This window comes from Rutidosis leptorrhynchoides, chromosome 4, assembly GCF_046630445.1.
Source record: "Rutidosis leptorrhynchoides isolate AG116_Rl617_1_P2 chromosome 4, CSIRO_AGI_Rlap_v1, whole genome shotgun sequence".
Taxonomy (NCBI): Eukaryota; Viridiplantae; Streptophyta; class Magnoliopsida; order Asterales; family Asteraceae; genus Rutidosis; species Rutidosis leptorrhynchoides.
Window position 1 is genome coordinate 457,594,694 of NC_092336.1, and position 24,009 is coordinate 457,618,702.

Below are 24,009 nucleotides of genomic sequence, written 5' to 3' on the forward strand. Positions count from 1 at the left end.
TTCATATGGTGAACACCTAGTAACCGACATTAACAAGATGCATATATATAAGAATATCCCCATCATTCCGGGACACCCTTCGGATATGATATAAATTTCGAAGTACTAAAGCATCCGGTACTTTGGATGGGGTTTGTTAGGCCCAATAGATCTATCTTTAGGATTCGCGTCAATTAGGGTGTCTGTTCCCTAATTTTTAGATTACCAGACTTAATAAAAAGGGGCATATTCGATTTCGATAATTCAACCATAGAATGTAGTTTCACGTACTTGTGTCTATTTTGTAAATCATTTATAAAACCAGCATGTATTCTCATCCCAAAAATATTAGATTTTAAAAGTGGGACTATAACTCACTTTCACAGATTTTTACTTCGTCGAGAAGTAAGACTTGGCCACTGTTGATTCACGAACCTATAACAATATATACATGTTTATTAAAGTATGTTCAAAATATATTTATAACACTTTTAATATATTTTGATGTTTTAAGTTTATTAAGTCAGCTGTCCTCGTTAGTAACCTACAACTAGTTGTCCACAGTTAGATGTACAGAAAATAAATAGATAAATATTATCTTGAATCAATCCACGACCCAGTTTATACGTATCTCAGTATTGATCACAACTCAAACTATATATATTTTGGAATCAACCTCAACCCTGTATAGCTAACTCCAACATTCACATATAGAGTGTCTATGGTTGTTCCAAAATATATATAGATGTGTCGACATGATAGGTCGAAACATTGTATACGTGTCTATGGTATCTCAAGATTACATAATATATAATACAAGTTGATTAAGTTATGGTTGGAATAGATTTGTTACCAATTTTCACGTAGCTAAAATGAGAAAAATTATCCAATCTTGTTTTACCCATAACTTCTTCATTTTAAATCCGTTTTGAGTGAATCAAATTGCTATGATTTCATATTGAACTCTATTTTATGAATCTAAACAGAAAAGTATAGGTTTATAGTCAGAAAAATAAGTTACAAGTCGTTTTTGTAAAGGTAGTCATTTCAGTCGAAAGAACGACGTCTAGATGACCATTTTAGAAAACATACTTCCACTTTGAGTTTAACCATAATTTTTGGATATAGTTTCATGTTCATAATAAAAATCATTTTCTCAGAATAACAACTTTTAAATCAAAGTTTATCATAGTTTTTAATTAACTAACCCAAAACAGCCCGCGGTGTTACTACGACGGCGTAAATCCGGTTTTACGGTGTTTTTCGTGTTTCCAGGTTTTAAATCATTAAGTTAGCATATCATATAGATATAGAACATGTGTGTAGTTAATTTTAAAAGTCAAGTTAGAAGGATTAACTTTTGTTTGCGAACAAGTTTAGAATTAACTAAACTATGTTCTAGTGATTACGAGTTTAAACCTTCGAATAAGATAGTTTTATATATATGAATCGAATGATGTTATGAACATCATTACTACCTCAAGTTTAGTAGATAAACCTACTGGAAGTGACAAGAAATGATCTAGCTTCAAAGGATCTTGGATGGCTTGAAAGTTCTTGAAGTAGGATCATGACACAAAAACAAGTTCAAGTAAGATTTTTTTACTCGAATTAAGATAGTTTATAGTTATAGAAATTGAATCAAAGTTTGAATATGAATATTACCTTGAATAAGAAAGATAACCTACTGTATATAACAAAGGTTTCTTGATCTTAGATGATTACTTGGAATGGATTAGAAAGCTTGGAAGTAAATTAGTAAACTTGAAGGGATTTTTGAAGTGTTCTTGAAGTGTTCTTCCTATGATGATTATAGCTTGATTCTTGAAGTGATTTTTGATGAAGATGATGATTAACTACTGGAAAAATACGTTCATAATAGTGTGTGTGTGTGTGTGTGTGTGTGTTGAGAGAGAATTAGAAAGAGAATTGGAAGTGAAATGGAGTGAATGATGAGTGGTAATTGGTGAGTGGTGAGTGGGGTTAAAAGGAGTTCTAGTTAGTTGACTAGCTCATGGTAGAAGTTAAAATTGATTAGTCATACATGACATAATCAAGAGTGGAATCCCATGCTAGTTCCTATTGGTATATACTCATAGTAAGTACGTTTTGAAGCTGTGTATAATACGGGTAAGAATACGACTAGAATTCTTGATGAAAGAAAAGAATGGAAAAGTAACTGTAACCATTTTCGTTAAGTATGAGTGTTTTGATATATGTCTTGAAGTCTTCCAAAAGTATTTTAATACATTTAAATACACTACATGTATATACATTTTAACTGAGTCGTTAAGTCATCGTTAGTCGTTACATGTAAGTGTTGTTTTGAAACCTTTAAGTTAACGATCTCAATTAATGTTGTTAACCCATTATTTATTATATCTAATTAGATGTTAAATTATTATATTATCATGATATTATGATATATTAATATATCTTAATATGATATATATATACATTTAAATGTCGTTACAACGATAATCGTTACATATATGTCTCGTTTCAAAATCCTTAAGTTAGTAGTCTTGTTTATATGTATATAACTCATTGTTAATATACTTATGGAGATACTTACTTATCATAATCTCATGTTAACCATATGTATATCCATATATATATATATCGTCATGTCATTTTTACAAGTTTTAACGTTCGTGAATCGCCGGTCAACTTGGGTGGTCAATTGTCTATATGAAACATATTTCAACTAATCAAGTCTTAACAAGTTTGATTGCTTAACATGTTGGAAATATTTAATCATGTAAATATCAATCTCAATTAATATATATAAACATGAAAAAGTTCGGGTCACTACAGTACCTACCCGTTAAATAAATTTCGTCCCGAAATTTTAAGCTGTTGAAGCTGTTGACGAATCTTCTGGAAATAGATGCGGGTATTTCTTCTTCATCTAATCTTCACGCTCTCAGGTGAACTCGGGTCCTCTACGAGCATTCCATCGAACCTTAACAATTGGTATCTTGTTTTGCTTAAGTCTTTTAACCTCACGATCCATTATTTCGACGGGTTCTTCGATGAATTGGAGTTTTTCGTTGATTTGGATTTCATCTAACAGAATAGTGAGATCTTCTTTAGCAAAACATTTCTTCAAATTCGAGACGTGGAAAGTGTTATGTACAGCCGCGAGTTGTTGAGGTAACTCAAGTTGGTAAGCTACTGGTCCGACACGATCAATAATCTTGAATGGTCCAATATACCTTGGATTTAATTTCCCTCGTTTACCAAATCGAACAACGCCTTTCCAAGGTGCAACTTTAAGCATGACCATCTCTCCAATTTCAAATTCTATGTCTTTTCTTTTAATGTCAGCGTAGCTCTTTTGTCGACTTTGGGCGGTTTTCAACCGTTGTTGAATTTGGATGATCTTCTCGGTAGTTTCTTGTATAATCTCCGGACCCGTAATCTGTCTATCCCCCACTTCACTCCAACAAATCGGAGACCTGCACTTTCTACCATAAAGTGCTTCAAACGGCGCCATCTCAATGCTTGAATGGTAGCTGTTGTTGTAGGAAAATTCTGCTAATGGTAGATGTCGATCCCAACTGTTTCCGAAATCAATAACACATGCTCGTAGCATGTCTTCAAGCGTTTGTATCATCCTTTCGCTCTGCCCATCAGTTTGTGGATGATAGGCAGTACTCATGTTTAGACGAGTTCCTAATGCTTGCTGTAATGTCTGCTAGAATCTTGAAATAAATCTGCCATCCCTATCAGAGATAATAGAGATTGGTATTCCATGTCTGGAGACGACTTCCTTCAAATACAGTCGTGCTAACTTCTCCATCTTGTCATCTTCTCTTATTGGCAGGAAATGTACTGATTTGGTGAGACGATCAACTATTACCCAAATAGTATCAAAACCACTTGCAGTCCTTGGCAATTTAGTGATGAAATCCATGGTAATGTTTTCCCATTTCCATTCCGGGATTTCGGGTTGTTGAAGTAGACCTGATGGTTTCTGATGCTCATCTTTGACCTTAGAACACGTCAAACATTCTCCTATGTATTTAGCAACATCGGCTTTCATACCCGGCCACCAAAAATATTTCCTGAGATCCTTGTACATCTTCCCCGTTCCAGGATGTATTGAGTATCTGGTTTTATGAGCTTCTCTAAGTACCATTTCTCTCATATCTCCAAATTTTGGTACCCAAATCCTTTCAGCCCTATACCGGGTTCCGTCTTCCCGAATATTAAGATGTTTCTCCGATCCTTTGGGTATTTCATCCTTTAAATTTCCCTCTTTTAAAACTCCTTGTTGTGCCTCCTTTATTTGAGTAGTAAGGTTATTATGAATCATTATATTCATAGATTTTACTCGAATGGGTTCTCTGTCCTTCCTGCTCAAGGCATCAGCTACCACATTTGCCTTCCCCGGGTGGTAACGAATCTCAAAGTAGTAATCATTCAATAATTCAATCCACCTACGCTGCCTCATATTCAGTTGTTTCTGATTAAATATGTGTTGAAGACTTTTGTGGTCAGTATATATAATACTTTTGACCCCATATAAGTAGTGCCTCCAAGTCTTTAATGCAAAAACAACCGCGCCTAATTCCAAATCATGCGTCGTATAATTTTGCTCGTGAATCTTCAATTGTCTAGACGCATAAGCAATCACCTTCGTTCGTTGCATTAATATACAACCGAGACCTTACTTTGATGCGTCACAATAAATCACAAAATCATCATTCCCTTCAGGCAATGACAATATAGGTGCCGTAGTTAGCTTTTTCTTCAATAACTGAAACGCTTTCTCTTGTTCATCATTCCATTCAAATTTCTTCCCTTTATGCGTTAATGCAGTCAAGGGTTTTGCTATTCTGGAAAAGTCTTGGATGAACCTTCTGTAGTAACCAGCTAGTCCTAAAAACTGGCATATGTGTTTCGGAGTTTTCGGGGTTTCCCACTTTTCAACAGTTTCTATCTTTGCCGGATCCACCTTAATACCTTCTTTGTTCACTATGTGACCGAGGAATTGAACTTCTTCCAACCAAAATGCACACTTTGAAAACTTAGCGTACAATTCTTCCTTCCTCAATACTTCTAACACCTTTCTCAAATGTTCACCGTGTTCTTGGTCATTCTTTGAGTAAATAAGTATGTCATCAATGAAAACAATGACAAACTTGTCAAGGTATGGTCCACACACTCAGTTCATAAGGTCCATGAACACAGCTGGTACATTAGTTAAACCAAACGGCATGACCATAAACTCGTAATGACCGTAACGTGTTCTGAAAGCAGTCTTTGGAATATCATCTTCTTTCACCCGCATTTGATGATACCCGGAACGTAAGTCAATCTTTGAATAAACAGACGAGCCTTGTAATTGATTAAATAAGTCATCGATTCTCGGTAGTGGGTAGCGGTTCTTGATGGTAAGTTTGTTCAACTCTCGGTAGTCGATACACAACCTGAATGTACCATCTTTCTTCTTGACAAACAAAACAGGAGCTCCCCACGGTGATGTACTTGGTCGAATGAAACCACGCTCTAAAAGTTATTGTAATTGGCTTTGCAGTTCTTTCATCTCGCTGGGTGCGAGTCTGTAAGGAGCACGAGCTATTGGTGCAGCTCCTGGTACAAGATCTATTTGAAATTCAACGGATCACTGTGGGGGTAATCGCGGTAATTCTTTCGGAAATACATCGGGAAATTCTTTTGCAATGGGAACATCATTGATGCTCTTTTCTTCAGTTTGTACTTTCTCGACGTGTGCTAGAACAGCATAGCAACCTTTTCTTATTAGTTTTTGTGCCTTCAAATTACTAATAATATGTAGCTTCGTGTTGCCCTTTTCTCCGTACACCATTAAGGGTTTTCCTTTTTCTCGTATAATGCGAATTGCATTTTTGTAACAAACGATCTCTGCTTTCACTTCTTTCAACCAGTCCATACCGATTATCACCTCAAAACTCCCTAACTCTACTGGTATCAAATCAATCTTAAATGTTTCGCTAACCAGTTTAATTTCTCGATTCCGACATATATTATCTGCTGAAATTAATTTACCATTTGCTAATTCGAGTAAAAATTTACTATCCAAAGGCGTCAATGGAAAACTTAATTTAGCACAAAAATCTCTACTCATATAGCTTCTATCCGCACCCGAATCAAATAAAACGTAAGCAGATTTATTGTCAATAAGAAACGTACCCGTAACAAGCTCCGAGTCTTCGTGTGCCTCTGTCGCATTAATATTGAAAACTATTCCGCGGCCTTGTCCATTCGTGTTCTCCTGGTTCGGGCAATTTCTAATAATGTGGCCCGGTTTTCCACATTTATAACAAACTACATTGGCATAACTTGCTCCGACACTACTTGCTCCGCCATTACTTGTTCCGACACCATTTGTTCCTTTCGCTCTATTAACCCCTGGTCTGTAGACCTCACACTTCGCCGCGCTATGACCATTTCTTTTACACTTGTTGCAAAATTTGGTGCAGAACCCCGAGTGATACTTTTCACACCTTTGGCATAGCTGCTTCTGATTGTTGTTGTTGTTGCGGTTATTATTGTTGTTGGGATGATTCTTGTAGTTACTGTTGTTGTTGTTGTTGTTGTTGTTGGGCCGTTTGTTGTAGTTGCGGTTGATGTTGCGATTGTTGGGATAATTGTTGCGATTATTGTTGTAATTGCTGTTGTTGTTGTATTGGTGATTCTTATCACCGTTTTCCTCCCACTTTCTTTTGACTTGCTTCACATTGGCCTCTTCAGCAGTCTGTTCTTCAATTCTTTCTTCAATCTGGTTCACTAGTTTGTGAGCCATTCTACATGCCTGTTGTATGGAGGCGGGCTCGTGTGAACTTATATCTTCTTGGATTCTTTCCGGTAATCCTTTCACAAACGCGTCGATCTTCTCTTCCTCATCTTCGAATGCTCCCGGACACAATAGGCACAATTCTGTGAATTGTCTTTCGTACGTGGTAATATCAAATCCTTGGGTTCGTAACCCTCTAAGTTCTGTCTTGAGCTTATTGACCTCGATTCTGGGACGGTACTTCTCGTTCATCAAGTGCTTGAATGCTGACCACGGTAGTGCGTACGCATCATCTTGTCCCACTTGCTCTAGATAGGTATTCCACCATGTTAACGCAGAACCTGTGAAGGTATGCGTAGCGTACTTCACTTTGTCCTCTTCAGTACACTTACTTATGGCAAACACCGATTCGACCTTCTCGGTCCACCGTTTCAATCCGATCGGTCCTTCGGTTCCATCAAATTCCAAAGGTTTGCAGGCAGTGAATTCTTTGTAGGTGCATCCTACACGATTTCCTGTACTGCCAGATCCAAGGTTATTGTTGGTATGTAGCGCAGCCTGTACTGCGGCTATGTTTGAAGCTAGAAAAGTACGGAATTCCTCTTCATTCATATTCACGGTGTGTCGAGTAGTCGGTGCCATTTCCTTCAAAATAGTCAAATGGAACAAGTTAATCATACAGAATATTAAGAGTAGTTAATAGTATTTCGTAGCATAATATGAACTCATTTATAAAAGCTTTTTCTTCATATTAGCGTTTTATAAGTTTAAATTCGGGTAGTACCTACCCGTTAAGTTCATACTTAGTAGCTAATATACAATTCAACTACTACAATTCTATATGAAAAACTGATTGTAATAATATTTCGCGTTCAAACTTTTATACAATATTTTACAAACTTACAATACCGCTTATTTTACATAAAGCATGAAATATAGCACACAATAACTTTGATACAAGATAGTTGTGAAGATAATTCTAGCTAGTACACAAGTCGTTCAGCAAAGGCAATAAAGACACGTAATTCATACGTCCAGAAACAAGTCATGCATTCTGGTTTTACTAGGACTACTTCCCATCCTTGGTCTTATGGAACATAACCGTTATGGCCGTTGATAAGACAGCGTGTTGTAACGTCGTCAAAGGGACGAGGGTTACGTAATGACCAACAGTCTCGTAATAACCTAAAAACCTCATTTCTTACCCCAATTACCGACTCCGTCACTTGTGGGAACGTTTTGTTTAATAGTTGTAGCCCGATGTTCTTGTTCTCACTTTGGTGAGAAGCGAACATTACTAACCCGTAAGCATAACATGCTTCTTTATGTTGCATGTTAGCCGCTTTTTCTAAATCACGAAGTCCTATATTCAGATATACTGAGTCAAAATAATTTCTTAACCCGTTGCGTAAAATAGCATTTGGGTTCCCCGCAATATATGCGTCAAAGTAAACACATCGTAACTTATGGATTTCCCAATGTGATATCCCCCATCTTTCGAACGAAAGCCTTTATAAACCAAGGCATTCTTGGAACGTTCTTCGAATGTCTTACAAACTGATCTCTCCTTAAATAGTTGTGCCGAGGAATTCTGACCGACTGTAGACAAGATTTCATCAATCATGTCTCCGGGTAGGTCTCTTAAAATATTGGGTTGTCTATCCATTTTGTGTTTTTATACTGTAAAATAGACAAGAGTTAGATTCATAAAAAAAATACTTATTAATACAAGCAATTTTTACATATATCATAAAGCATAAGCACACTATATTACATATATTACACCACACGAATACAACTATCTTATTCCGACTCGCTCGTTTCTTCTTGTTCAGTTTTGGTTCGTTTTTCCAAGTTTCTAGGGATATATGATGTTCCCCTAATACGAGCCGTCGTTGTCCACATTGGTTTAGAAAAACCTGGTGGTTTAGAGGTTCCCGGGTCATTGTTACAACTTAAGGACTTCGGGGGTTGACGATACATATAAAGTTCATCGGGGTTGGAATTAAATTTCTCTATTTTTATGCCCTTTCCCTTATTATTTTCTTTTGCCTTTTTAAATTCAGTTGGGGTAATTTCTATAACATCATCGGAATTCTCGTCGGAATCCGATTCATCGGAGAATTGGTAATCCTCCCAATATTTTGCTTCCTTGGCGGAAACACCATTGACCATAATTAACCTTGGTCGGTTGGTTGAGGATTTTCTTTTACTTAACCATTTTATTATTTCCCCCACCGGTTCTATTTCTTCATCTGGTTCCGATTCTTCTTCCGGTTCCGATTCTTCTTTCGGTTCCGACTCTTCTTCCGGTTCCTCTTCGGGAACTTGTGAATCAGTCCACGAATCATTCTAATTTACATTTGACTCTTCATTATTATTAGGTGAGTCAATGGGACTTGTTCTAGAGGTAGACATCTATCACATAATATCAAACGCGTTAAGAGATTAATATATCACATAATATTCACATGTTAAAAATATATAGTTTCCAATAAAATTTGTTAAGCAATCATTTTTCAAGTAAACACGGTCGAAGTCCAGACTCACTAATGCATCCTAACAAACTCGATAAGACACACTAATGCAAATTTTCTGGTTCTCTAAGACCAACGCTCTGATACCAACTGAAATGTCCCGTTCTTATTGATTAAAAACGTTCCATATTAATTGATTTCATTGCGAGGTTTTGACCTCTATATGAGACGTTTTTCAAAGACTGCATTCATTTTTAAAACAAACCATAACCTTTATGTCATAAATAAAGGTTTAAAAGCTTTACGTAGATTATCAAATAATGATAATCTAAAATATCCTGTTTACACACGACCATTTCATAATGGTTTACATTACAAATATGTTACATCGAAATCAGTTTCTTAAATGCAGTTTTTACACAATATCATACAAACATGGACTCCAAATCTTGTCCTTATTTTAGTATGCAACAGCGGAAGCTCTTAGTATTCACCTGAGAATAAACATGCTTTAAACGTCAACAAAAATGTTGGTGAGTTATAGGTTTAACCTATATGTATCAAATCGTAACAATAGACCACAAGATTTCATATTTCAATACACATCCCATACATAGAGATAAAAATCATTCATATGGTGAACACCTGGTAACCAACATTAACAAGATGCATATATATAAGAATATCCCCATCATTCCGGGACACCCTTCGGATATGATATAAATTTCGAAGTACTAAAGCATCCGGTACTTTGGATGGGTTTTGTTAGGCCCAATAGATCTATCTTTAGGATTCGCGTCAATTAGTGTGTCTGTTCCCTAATTTTTAGATTACCAGACTTAATAAAAAGGGGCATATTCGATTTCGATAATTCAACCATAGAATGTAGTTTCACGTACTTGTGTCTATTTTGTAAATCATTTATAAAACCTGCATGTATTCTCATCCCAAAAATATTAGATTTTAAAAGTGGGACTATAACTCACTTTCACAGATTTTTACTTCGTCGAGAAGTAAGACTTGGCCACTGTTGATTCACGAACCTATAACAATATATACATGTTTATTAAAGTATGTTCAAAATATATTTACAACACTTTTAATATATTTTGATGTTTTAAGTTTATTAAGTCAGCTGTCCTCGTTAGTAACCTACAACTAGTTGTCCACAGTTAGATGTACAGAAAATAAATTGATAAATATTATCTTGAATCAATCCACGACCCAGTGTATACGTATCTCAGTATTGATCACAACTCAAACTATATATATTTTGGAATCAACCTCAACCCTGTATAGCTAACTCCAACATTCACATATAGAGTGTCTATGGTTGTTCCGAAATATATATAGATGTGTCGACATGATAGGTCGAAACATTGTATACGTGTCTATGGTATCTCAATATTACATAATATACAATACAAGTTGATTAAGTTATGGTTGGAATAGATTTGTTACCAATTTTCACGTAGCTAAAATGAGAAAAATTATCCAATCTTGTTTTACCCATAACTTCTTCATTTTAAATCCGTTTTGAGTGAATCAAATTGCTATGGTTTCATATTGAACTCTATTTTATGAATCTAAACAGAAAAGTATAGGTTTATAATCGGAAAAATAAGTTACAAGTCGTTTTTGTAAAGGTAGTCATTTCAGTCGAAAGAACGACGTCTAGATGACCATTTTAGAAAACATACTTCCACTTTGAGTTTAACCATGATTTTTGGATATAGTTTCATGTTCATAATAAAAATAATTTTCTCAGAATAACAACTTTTAAATCAAAGTTTATCATAGTTTTTAATTAACTAACCCAAAACAGCCCGCGGTGTTACTACGACGGCGTAAATCCGGTTTTACGGTGTTTTTCGTGTTTCCTGGTTTTAAATCATTAACTTAGCATATCATATAGATATAGAACATGTGTGTAGTTAATTTTAAAAGTCAAGTTAGAAGGATTAACTTTTGTTTGCAAACAAGTTTAGAATTAACTAAACTATGTTCTAGTGATTACGAGTTTAAACCTTCGAATAAGATAGTTTTATATATATGAATCGAATGATGTTATGTACATCATTACTACCTCAAGTTTAGTAGGTAAACCTACTAGAAGTGACAAGAAATGATCTAGCTTCAAAGGATCTTGGATGGCTTGAAAGTTCTTGAAGTAGGATCATGACACAAAAACAAGTTCAAGTAAGATTTTTTTACTCGAATTAAGATAGTTTATAGTTATAGAAATTGAATCAAAGTTTGAATATGAATATTACCTTGAATAAGAAAGATAACCTACTGTATATAACAAAGGTTTCTTGTTCTTAGATGATTACTTGGAATGGATTAGAAAGCTTGGAAGTAAATTAGTAAACTTGAAGGGATTTTTGAAGTGTTCTTGAAGTGTTCTTCCTATGATGATTATAGCTTGATTCTTGAAGTGATTTTTGATGAAGATGATGATTAACTACTGGAAAAATACGTTCATAATAGTGTGTGTGTGTGTGTGTGTTGAGAGAGAATTAGAAAGAGAATTGGAAGTGAAATGGAGTGAATGATGAGTGGTAATTGGTGAGTGGTGAGTGGGGTTAAAAGGAGTTCTAGTTAGTTGACTAGCTCATGGTAGAAGTTAAAATTGATTAGTCATACATGACATAATCAAGAGTGGAATCCCATGCTAGTTCCTATTGGTATATACTCATAGTAAGTACGTTTTGAAGCTGTGTATAATACGGGTAAGAATACGACTAGAATTCTTGATGAAAGAAAAGAATGGAAAAGTAACTGTAACCATTTTCGTTAAGTATGAGTGTTTTGATATATGTCTTGAAGTCTTCCAAAAGTATTTTAATACATTTAAATACACTACATGTATATACATTTTAACTGAGTCGTTAAGTCATCGTTAGTCGTTACATGTAAGTGTTGTTTTGAAACCTTTAAGTTAACGATCTCAATTAATGTTGTTAACCCATTGTTTATTATATCTAATTAGATGTTAAATTATTATATTATCATGATATATTAATATATCTTAATATGATATATATACATTTAAATGTCGTTACAACGATAATCGTTACATATATGTCTCGTTTCGAAATCCTTAAGTTAGTAGTCTTGTTTATATGTATATAACTCATTGTTAATATACTTATGGAGATACTTACTTATCATAATCTCATGTTAACCATATGTATATCCATATATATATATCGTCATGTCGTTTTTACAAGTTTTAACGTTCGTGAATCGCCGGTCAACTTGGGTGGTTAATTGTCTATATGAAACATATTTCAATTAATCAAGTCTTAACAAGTTTGATTGCTTAATATGTTGGAAACATTTAATCATGTAAATATCAATCTCAATTAATATATATAAACATGGAAAAGTTCGGGTCACTACATATAATACTTGTAATAATAACACTAATTAATAATAATAATCATAATAATAACCTTAAGTTTCATCAAACATAATAATAATAATAACAAATAATGATAATACTAAAAAATATTAATTATAATACCAATAGCAACAATAATAAAAATAATATTAACAATAATAATAATAATAGTAATAATAATAATTTTTTAAAAATTAAAAACTACCTCAAAAGTTCTTCTAAAAAGAAAACGCCCCAAACTGGGCTCGAACCCAAGACCTCTCGCCCACACACTAATACCCTTAACCATTCGAGCACTTCTGTTTTTCTGAAATTATTTCCAACTTATAATTATTTAACCCTTCTTTTCACTTCATCTTCTCCATTGATTTCAAGTCGACCAGGGATTATTCACTCACAACAGCTAATTACTTGGTCGGTTTTAGGGCTTAAAATAGATACATAAACGATTTATGAGTGATTAAATGGATTGAAGAAAGAAAAAAAAATGAAGCCTGCTGCCGTCCTGGTTTATTGAGAAAAAAATTTTGATTTCCATTTTGAAATCGTTTTGGACAAATGTTATAAAATGAAATAGGTATTAAATCATCTATAGAAACTTATGTAATCATCAATTTAACTGAAGATATCAAAATGAGTTCCAATTTCGCGAAGAACGATTTAGTTAACTTTTATTTCTAAAACTTTGACTCATAAATTCGGGCTTGATTTAACGAATTGGAATTTGATATTTTGAAGATAGTTTAAGTAGGCAATTCCTAACAAAAATCTATTTTTTACATTTTGGTTATAATTGTAGAATTAAGCTTTTTGTAAAAAGATGAAGGAACAGAGGTAACGAGCAGAAAAAAAAATAAAAAATATATCTGTTTAATTCTTCAACTAGCATCTGTTATACGAATATAATTGATAATGATGGAGGACAATTGAATGATTTTTCAACAACTTGAGGTATTCGACTGTCATATAGTAAAGATATTAATCGACAAGAAAATCACGATTAAGCAGAGAAATAAATAAAAAAAATAACAGATAGTGAGATTAACAGATACTCCCAATATATCTGATTTCGTAATTTATATTTACTATTAGTAATTATTAAATATATTAATAATAATAATAATAATACTTGTTAATACTAATAATAATAATTATTATAATTACAATAATAATATTAATGATAATAATAATAACAATTATTAATAATAATGTTAATAATGATATTATTTATAATAATAATTATAAAGAATATAATGTTATGCTAATAATAAAATTCTTTTAATTTCATAATATTACTAAAAGTAAATGTACTTATAATAATAGAAGTAATGATAAAAATAATAAATATAATGATAATAAGAATCTTACATGAAAATGATAACTTTTAGTAATAACAATAAAAGTTATAGAAATGATTATAATTTACTACTAATTATAATTATATTAATAATGATAACAATTGTATTATTTTCTAATAATAATAATAATAATAACACTAGTATAACCAATCACATGAATTACATTTATTTCTACATATAATATTTATAATAGATTCTAATGTTAATATTAGTATTTATTTTGATGAAAGTAATACTAACATTTTTAATATAATAATTATGTTTTAACTTGTAATTACATTTACAATTTATAAATTTTGTAATATCTAATAATTATATTATATATTATATGGATACATCTTTTGAATTTTTTAAACATTTATATGTTTTATATATGTTTCAACATAATAATTATTAATAGAAATCATTATATATATTTATCTTATAAGGATTCATAATAATATTATATATATATATATATATATATATATATATATATATATATATATATATATATATATATATATATATATATATATTTTTATATATTCATTTTAATAACAACTTAATTATTCTATTTATTATTTTACATTTTAAATTTCAAATTGATTAAAGTGTATTGTTATTAATTCAAAATATTATATATACACTTATATATATATATATATATATATATATATATATATATATATATATATATATATATATATATATATATATATTTACATATATATTTACATATTTATTTACACACAACTATTCGTGAATCGTCGGGGATGGTCAAAGGTTAAATGAATATATGAACACAATTCAAAGTTTTTGAGATTTCAAAATTACAGACTTTTCTTATCGTGTCGGAAACATATAAATATTAAGTTTAAATTTGGTCGGAAATTTTCGGTTCGTCACAGTACCTACCCGTTAAAGAAATTTCGTCCCGAAATTTGATTGGGATCGTCATGGTTGACAATAAATATGTTTTCATGACTCATACATGCTGGGAATTGGAGTTTTATCATCATTGAGTAATATGGATAAAACAATTCGATTATTTGAGTCGTTCGAGTGAAGCTATCACAAAAGAATGAAATAAGAAAGGTAAAGTTTCGTCATATCTTTTGACGAAGATAGGGTTGATTTCGGGAGTTTAAGGGATTTAGGAGAAATCTTTATAATAAGATTTGGTTCTTCGATAGTTAAGGAAATTAGGATCCTCTTTGGTTAAATGCGATAATCTATTTCGATTGCTCTGTCGAATATTTCACTATAAATTCCACTCCTTTCGTTTCCTTTATATTTTGAAGTTCCATTCCTTTTTGTTTTCTTTTTCTGACTTTAAGTCAAGCGAATAATGATCCAGAATTCGTAGATATGAAGTTTCGAATGAACAGGACTGATGTTCTAAGAGAGAGATTGTAATAGCACGGTCTTGATTGGTTAAATTACCAGAAGTTACGGGAAAAGATAGAACTATCAAGAAAATATGTTCTTGATATGTTTATAGATTAGATAGAATGTAAGAGTCGTGTAATATGTTACATGATGACATTATGGTCTGTGAATCACCATGTTTCATTAGAAACTCAGCATGACTTACTGTAATATAATCACATTGATCAAGTGTCATTATATTATACTAACTCATGCTTCAGTTCCCAACACTAATTCAAAAACATTCATATTTTAAATTTGAATTTTTCAGAATTTTAGAAAATAAAACAATTTCCTTTATGATGTAACACTGATATCGCGAATAGATAAATGATTTCAGATACGAATATTTATGAAAATATGTTCATAAATATCGAGGATATTTATAATGAAAGATATTATGATATCTTAGAATTTCTAATATCGAATAATGATGATGAAGATTTATCCGTAACAGTGTAGAGTCAGGAGTAAGGTATTCGTTAATGACTTTCGCAGATAGTGAATCATTTGGATTCTTTGAAGGCAGATTTAGTCTTTGTGATTTGTCTACAACCTTCTTCATAGTTTCGCATAATTCGCTTTTTGGTACTAAATTTTCTATTGTGCATTTCCAACACTCCATTCTTTATCATCATACTTTTGACTGTTAAAGTCATCAATAGTCTTTGCTGCTTTATCAGCTTTCTCACAATTCAAAGAACTGATTCGTAGACTAGAGTGCTTTTCAGAATTTCAGTATGGGAGATCATAATTCTAGGATATAAATGTTATATGTATACATATAAATGTTGATGTAGACATGCTGCGAGATTCAAAATACTGATTGTTGATTTCTGGTAATTGGTATGGCAATTCTTGTTACAAGGTGTGGATGAGTACATGAATAGGTTTTAACGAACAAATATACTGGTTCTTCGAAGAGACTTAAGCCAATGAGTAATGAAGTTGCTGGTAAGTTTACTGCTAATGTGGTGTGATATAAATGGTTCTTCGGTAACGATGACGAAAGGCAATTTATATAACAAGGTTATAATAAGGCTAATCCGAATGGAAGTCGAAGTTAATTTGCTGGAGCTGTGACAAAATTGACTAATTTAGAGAAGGATTGTAAAGTTATTTTCGGTAATAACAACGCCAGGGGAGCTAACACAGATACGTGTTAAACGTTTACTCAGGTTCTGAGGGTTTTTTAGGTGCACAACTATATGCATAAATCTTTCCTTCCGTAGATGAAGTGCGGTTGGTTCATCCTCTCGATTGAGGTGTTTTCAAGACTCATAAAAGATTTGAACGCAGATTGTAATCGTCAAGATACAAATGAGGTTTAAGATGAAATCAAGTGGCAAACTTGAAGAAATGTTTTGTTTCATATGTTATAATCAAAATTTTAATTCATTTTAATTGTCCATGGTTAGTAGACCACAATTAGTAGTCTATAGTTAGTAATTCAATAATTCATATATAGTTTAATATATAATATTTGAATTAATTAATACGTACAAATGAGGTTTAAGATGAAATCAAGTGGCAAACTTGAAGAAATTTTTTGTTTCATATGTTATAATCAATATTTTAATTCATTTTAATTGTCCATGGTTAGTAGACCACAATTAGTAGTCTATATTTAGTAATTCAATAATTCATATATAGTTTCATATATAATATTCGAATTAATTAATACGTATCGTGACCCATTGTATACATGTCTCAGACTCGATCACAACTCAAAGTATATATATTATTTTAGAATCAACCTCAACCCTGTATAGCTAACTCGAGCATTACCGCATATAGAGTGTCTATGGTTATTCCAAATAATATATATAGATGACGTCGATATGATATATCAAAACATTGTATACGTGTCCTGATATTTAAAATGCGTAAATAACAGTATTTAAATGACGATAAATAAATTTCGTAAAATAAATAACAGAAACTAAATGACGATAAATAAAATTGCGAGAATTAAAATTTGTGATAAACAAATTGCGATAATGTAATAAGGAATTAACAGTTAGCTAGGAACAGTTAGCTAGGATTTTGTTAGCGTGGATTCTTAACAAAATTTTTCATAGTTAATTTGTTTGTTTCTAATAAATTTTATTTTTATCCAATGTTTTCTTCATTATGCCACTTGTTGGATTCTGATAGGTCAAAATCCAAATAGAAAATTGAATGAAAATGGTTATTCTGTGGTGAACGGATTCGTATATCTGTGGATGTAAGTAGGATAGTAAATGACTGTTGAATTAGATTCGAAGAATGTACAGTGTAACTTATTAATGTGAAATTTAAATATTTCTCGGATATTACCTACCCGTTAAAATATTTTCACCATTAACAGTTTGTACCAAAAGAATTTTCTATTACAATCTTTATGAAAACATATATACATATATATTTTCTTCAGATATAATCATGGATTTAATGAGTCAATATGATATTAAACTCATTTGATTTACTGTTAGAATAAGAATATATAATCTCTAAAATATTAGAGATTACATAATCGCCATGTCGAACGAAGATAAATGATGTAGAACGTAATGTAGAACGATATGTAGAACAAAAATAATCGATGTAGAACAAGATGTATAACGAAGATTATGCTCGAGGTATAGATTGTGATGTTGAGGTTTGCGATATGGATGTGGTTGTTAATGGTACTGGTGCTGATGCTGGTGGTGGTGCTGGTACGAATGATGCTGTCTGTGATGCCTGCAAGTTGTGCATCACATTTTCCAAAGTCAATACTCGAGCGCGAAGCTCGTTGACTTCTTCTATTACTCCGAGATGATTGTCGGTCGGAACGAGCGGATGAATAAGGTTTAGAATTTTAGATAGAATATAATCGTGGCTAGATACTCTGGAATGAGAGAGAAAATGGTATTACGAACAGGTTCGCCGGTAAGTTCTTCAGGTTCTTCACCAAGAGGTGAATTTGGTTGATGGAAAGGATCGCCTTCTTCGCGTCTCCATTAATTAAGTCGACAACGAACCCATCCCCAATTCATCCGAAATTGGTGATGACTGATTGGTTTATCCATTCCGGTTACACTGCTTTCGGAGCTCGAGTGGAAATCCCTATCGGAATGGTTGTCGGAATCTATGGAATTTGAACTAGTTGCGAGTTCCATCTTGTACGGTTAGATAAAGGGTTTTCGATGTGAAATGATTTTCGGATATCGGATGATATTCTAATTACATAGAATACCTACATATAGTACAGAAGATCCCGTAGATTACAGAGGGAATTAAGGAAACGTGTCAGACAAGGTCTACAGTAACAGATACGCTAAGATATGAATTTTTGTCTATACACTATTCATGCAATCAATGCAATAAGATGTGTCTAGACTAAGAATAGCAAGCAGGTAATTTCCTAAGGATGATAAGCAGATGATTTTTGACTAAAAATGATAAGTAAAACTTTTAACATGCAGACCAGGTTCAAGTCCAGACTCGTTAATGTAACCTAACAACTACTAGGTCGAAGTCCAGACTCACTAATGCATCCTAACAACTACCTGTTAGACACACTAATGCAAGACCTGGTTCGCTACGACCATCGCTCTAATACCACCTGTAAAGACCCGTCCTAATCCATCTGGATGAAGTCTTCAACATATGGTTACATTGTTAGGTATTTGACCTTTATATGATACATTTTACAAACATTGCATTCGTTTTAAAAGACAAACTTTCATTTCGTCGAAAGTTGACAGACATGCGTACCATTTCATAATATCCAAACTATAAATGACCTAATCTGTCATTTACTTAATAATAATCTTTATTGTACTCAACGACTTGAATGCAACATCTTTCGAAATATGTCATGAATGACTCCAAGTAATATCTTTAAAATGAGCAAATGCACAGTGGAAGATTTCTTTAATAACTGAGAATAAACATGCTTAAAAGTGTCAACCAAAAGGTTGGTGAGTTCATTAGTTTATCATCAATATTCATTTCCATCATTTTTAATAGACCACAAGATTTTCATATTTCCATTTCTCATTAACATCATGCATGCATATAGCCATCTGCATAAAAATATCATTCATATGGATTGAACACCTGGTAACCGACATTAACTTTAATGCATAAAATATCCCCACAGACATCTCGTCTGTATAATAATAATCTCGAAGTACTAAAGCATACCATTTTCTAGTATGGGGGGTGTTAGTGCCCGTAGATCTACCTTTAGGATTCGCGTCAATTAGGGTGTCTGTTCCCTAATTCTTAGGCTATCAAGCTAAAAGGGGTGATATTTGATTTCGATAATCCAACCATAGAATGTAGTTTCGATTACTTGTGTCTATTTCGTAAAATATTTATAAAAGCAGCGCATATATTCTCAGTTCTAAAAATATATATTGCAAAAGCATTTAAAAAGGGAGCAAATGAAACTCACAATACAATATTTTTAAGTAAAAATATTCATACGACGATACTGAACAATGCAGGGTTGGTCTCGGATTCACGAACCTATATCATTTATATATGTATTAAAAAATATACTTGTAATCGAATATATATATATATATATATATATATATATATATATATATATATATATATATATATATATATATATATATAAATTTATTAGTTATATCCTTTTTATATTAATAATATATATATGTTTCTTATTTTCATTTTGTTAGATAAAAATATTAATTTTCATTATGTTATATGTATTAAATATATTTTTAATATATATATATATATATATATATATATATATATATATATATATATATATATATATATATATATCGTTTGTATATTAATAATAGTATTTATGATAATACCAAAATAATATTTATAATGGTAAAAATGATAATAATTATAATACTTAATATTACTAATGAGATAATAATGTTAATAATCTTATTAATGATAATAATAATGATATTAATAATTATAATTGTAGAAATATTAATTTACTGTTAATGATAGTTATAATACTGATTTTAGTAATTACATAATAATAATACCCATGATAATACAAATAATAATGCTTATGTTAATATTAACAATTCTGTTATTTATAAAAAGATACTAATACTAATATTTACGAAAATAATAATAATTTTGTATTATTTTCATAATAATAATAATAATAAACCTTTTCATTATAATGATAATAATATTAAAGTTTTAAAATTAATAATAATAATAATAATACATATATTAGTAATAATAATAGTATTAATAATTATAATACTTGTAATAATAACACTAATTAATAATAATAATCATAATAATAACCTTAAGTTTCATCATACATAATAATAATAATTACAAATAATGATAATACTAACAAATATTAATTAATTATAATACTAATAGGAACAGTAATAAAAATAATATTAACAATAATAATAATAATAATAGTAATGATAATAATTTTTTAAAAATTAAAAACTACCTCAAAAGTTCTTCTAAAAAGAAAACGCCCCAAACCGGGCTCGAACTCGAGACCTCTCGCTCACACACTAATACCCTTAACCATTCGAGCACTTCTGTTTTTCTGAAATTATTTCCAACTTATAATTATTTAACCCTTCTTTTCACTTCATCTTCTCCATTGATTTCAAGTCGACCAGGGATTACTCACTCACAACAGCTAATTACTTGGTTGGTTTTAGGACTTAAAATAGATACATAAACGATTTATGAGTGATTAAATGGATTGAAGAAAGAAAAAAAATGAATTCTGCTACCGTCGTGGTTTATTGAGAAAAAAATTTTGATTTCCATTTTGAAATCGTTTTGGACAAATATTATAAAATGAAATAAGTATTAAATCATCTATAGAGACTTATGTAATCATCAATTTAACTGAAGATATCAAAATGAGTTCCAATTTTGCGAAGAACGATTTAGTTGACTTTTATGTCTAAAACTTTGACTCAGAAATTCGGGCTTGATATAACGAATTGGAATTTGATATTTTGAAGATAGTTTAAGTAGGCAATTCCTAACAAAACTCTATTTTTACATTTTGGTAATAATTGTAGAATCAAGCTTTTTGTAAAAAGATGAAGGAACAGAGGTAACGAGCAGAGAAAAAAATAAAAAAAATATATCTGTTTAATTCTTCAACTAGCATCTGTTATACGAATATAATTGATAATGATGGAGGACAATTGAATGATTTTTCAACAACTCTGAGGTATTCGACTGTCATATAGTGAAGATATTAATCGACAAGAAAATCACGAGTAAGCAGAGAAATAAATAAAAAAAATAACAGCTAGTGAGATTAACAGATACTCCCAATATATCTGATTTCGTAATTTATATTTACTATTAGTAATTATTAAATATATTAATAATAATAATAATACTTGTTGATACTAATAATAATAATTATTATAATTACAGTAATAATATTAATGATAATAATAATAACAATTATTAATAATAATGTTAATAATGATATTATTTATAATAATAATTATAAAGAATATATTGTTATGCTAATAATAAAATTATTTTAATTTCATAATATTACTAAAAGTAAAGGTACTTATAATAATAGAAGTAATGATAAAAATAATAAATATAATGATAATAAGAATCTTACATGAAAATGATAACTTTTAGTAATAACAATAAAAGTCATAGAAATGATTATAATTTACTACTAATTATAATGATATTAATAATGATAACAATTGTATTATTTTTTAATAATAATAATAATAATAATAACACTAGTATAACCAATCATATGAATTACATTTTATTTCTACATATAATATTTATAATAGATTCTAATGTTAATATTAGTATTTATTTTGATGAAAGTAATACTAACACTTTTAATATAATAATTATGTTTTAACTTGTAATTACATTTACAATTTATAAATTTTGTAATATCTAATAATTATATCATATATTATATGAATACATCTTTTAAATTTTTTAACATTTATATGTTCTATATATGTTTCAACATAATAATTATTAATAGAAATCATTATATATATTTATCTTATAAAGATTCATAATAATATTTTATATATATATTTTTATATATTCATTTTAATAACAACTTAATTATTCTATTTATTATTTTACATTTTAAATTTTAAATTGATTAAAGTGTATTGTTGTTAATTCAAAATATTATATATACACTTATATATATATATATATATATATATATATATATATATATATATATATATACATATATATATACATATACATATTTATTTATTTACACACAACTGTTCGTGAATCGTCGGGGATGGTCAAAGGTTAAATGAATATATGAACACAGTTCAAAGTTTTTGAGATTTCAAAATTACAGACTTTGCTTATCATGTCGGAAACATATAAATATTAAGTTTAAATTTAGTCGGAAATTTCTGGGTCGTCACAGCTAACCTTTTTACTTCGACAAAAGGGGAGAAAGATGGATAAAAGTGATTGTTAACACTTGTGTATTTATAGGAAAATGTCCCTCATCACTTGTATGTTTGTCATCATCAAAAAGGGGGAGAATGTTGGTTGAATGTTGGTTAATGAACTAAACGACAAAATTAAGTATGAAGATTAACCAAGGAATAGGTTTTGATGATGACACATACATATGCATAAGTGATGACTGACATCTTAACATAAAACACGCAAGGTCACTAATCCATATTTTATCTTGAAAATGACCAATATGAGATTTAGGACTAATATGAGAAAAGTACAAATGAGGAAAGCTTGGTAATCATCTAGTGCAACGTTGCAAAATTTGCTATTCGAGAATTAATCAGTTGAGACTTTTGAATGATTAATCGGTAATTCGGGGATTAATCGGGGATTATCGGATTGTACTTTATACAATTAAATATTGAATATTAAAATTTATATGTGTAATTATAGAAAAAAATCATAAATATAAAAATAAACTTTAACATACTTGTCTAAAATTATTCATTTTGCTCAAAAACTATAAAGTTTAGTTTAAATTCATGTTAAAATGTTAATCATTTTTTACTTTGACCGACTTTGATTACTAAATTCGATTTTGACCCATCAGTTGACGTTGACCATTTAATTTAACGGGTTTTTGGAAATTGAAACAGATTACTCTTAAAAATGATTAATTGATGAGTAATGGGGTCTTTTACAACACTGATCTAGTGAATGTTTCCTCAAAATCTCAGAGACTAACTAAAAGTTTTCACAAGTTATGAGCATTTTTTGTTTTCGAAAAATTATTACTGAAATCGACTAATTTTTCAGATTTGGTTATATGTTTGTGAAATCCATCAATGTTTTTATGTTTAGAATGATCTACCACAACTAACTGCAAATTTTGATGAGTTTAGGTCAAGTTTTGAGGTGTTTTAGATTTGCACCACCCAAAGCCACCATGGACCCCCATAGCTTTTGCCGGAATATGATGATGAACATGAAGATGACCGGTATAGTGTAGTGACCCGAACTTTTCCATGTTTATATATATTAATTGAGATTGATATTTACATGATTAAATGTTTCCAACATGTTAAGCAATCAAACTTGTTAAGACTTGATTAATTGAAATATGTTTCATATAGACAATTG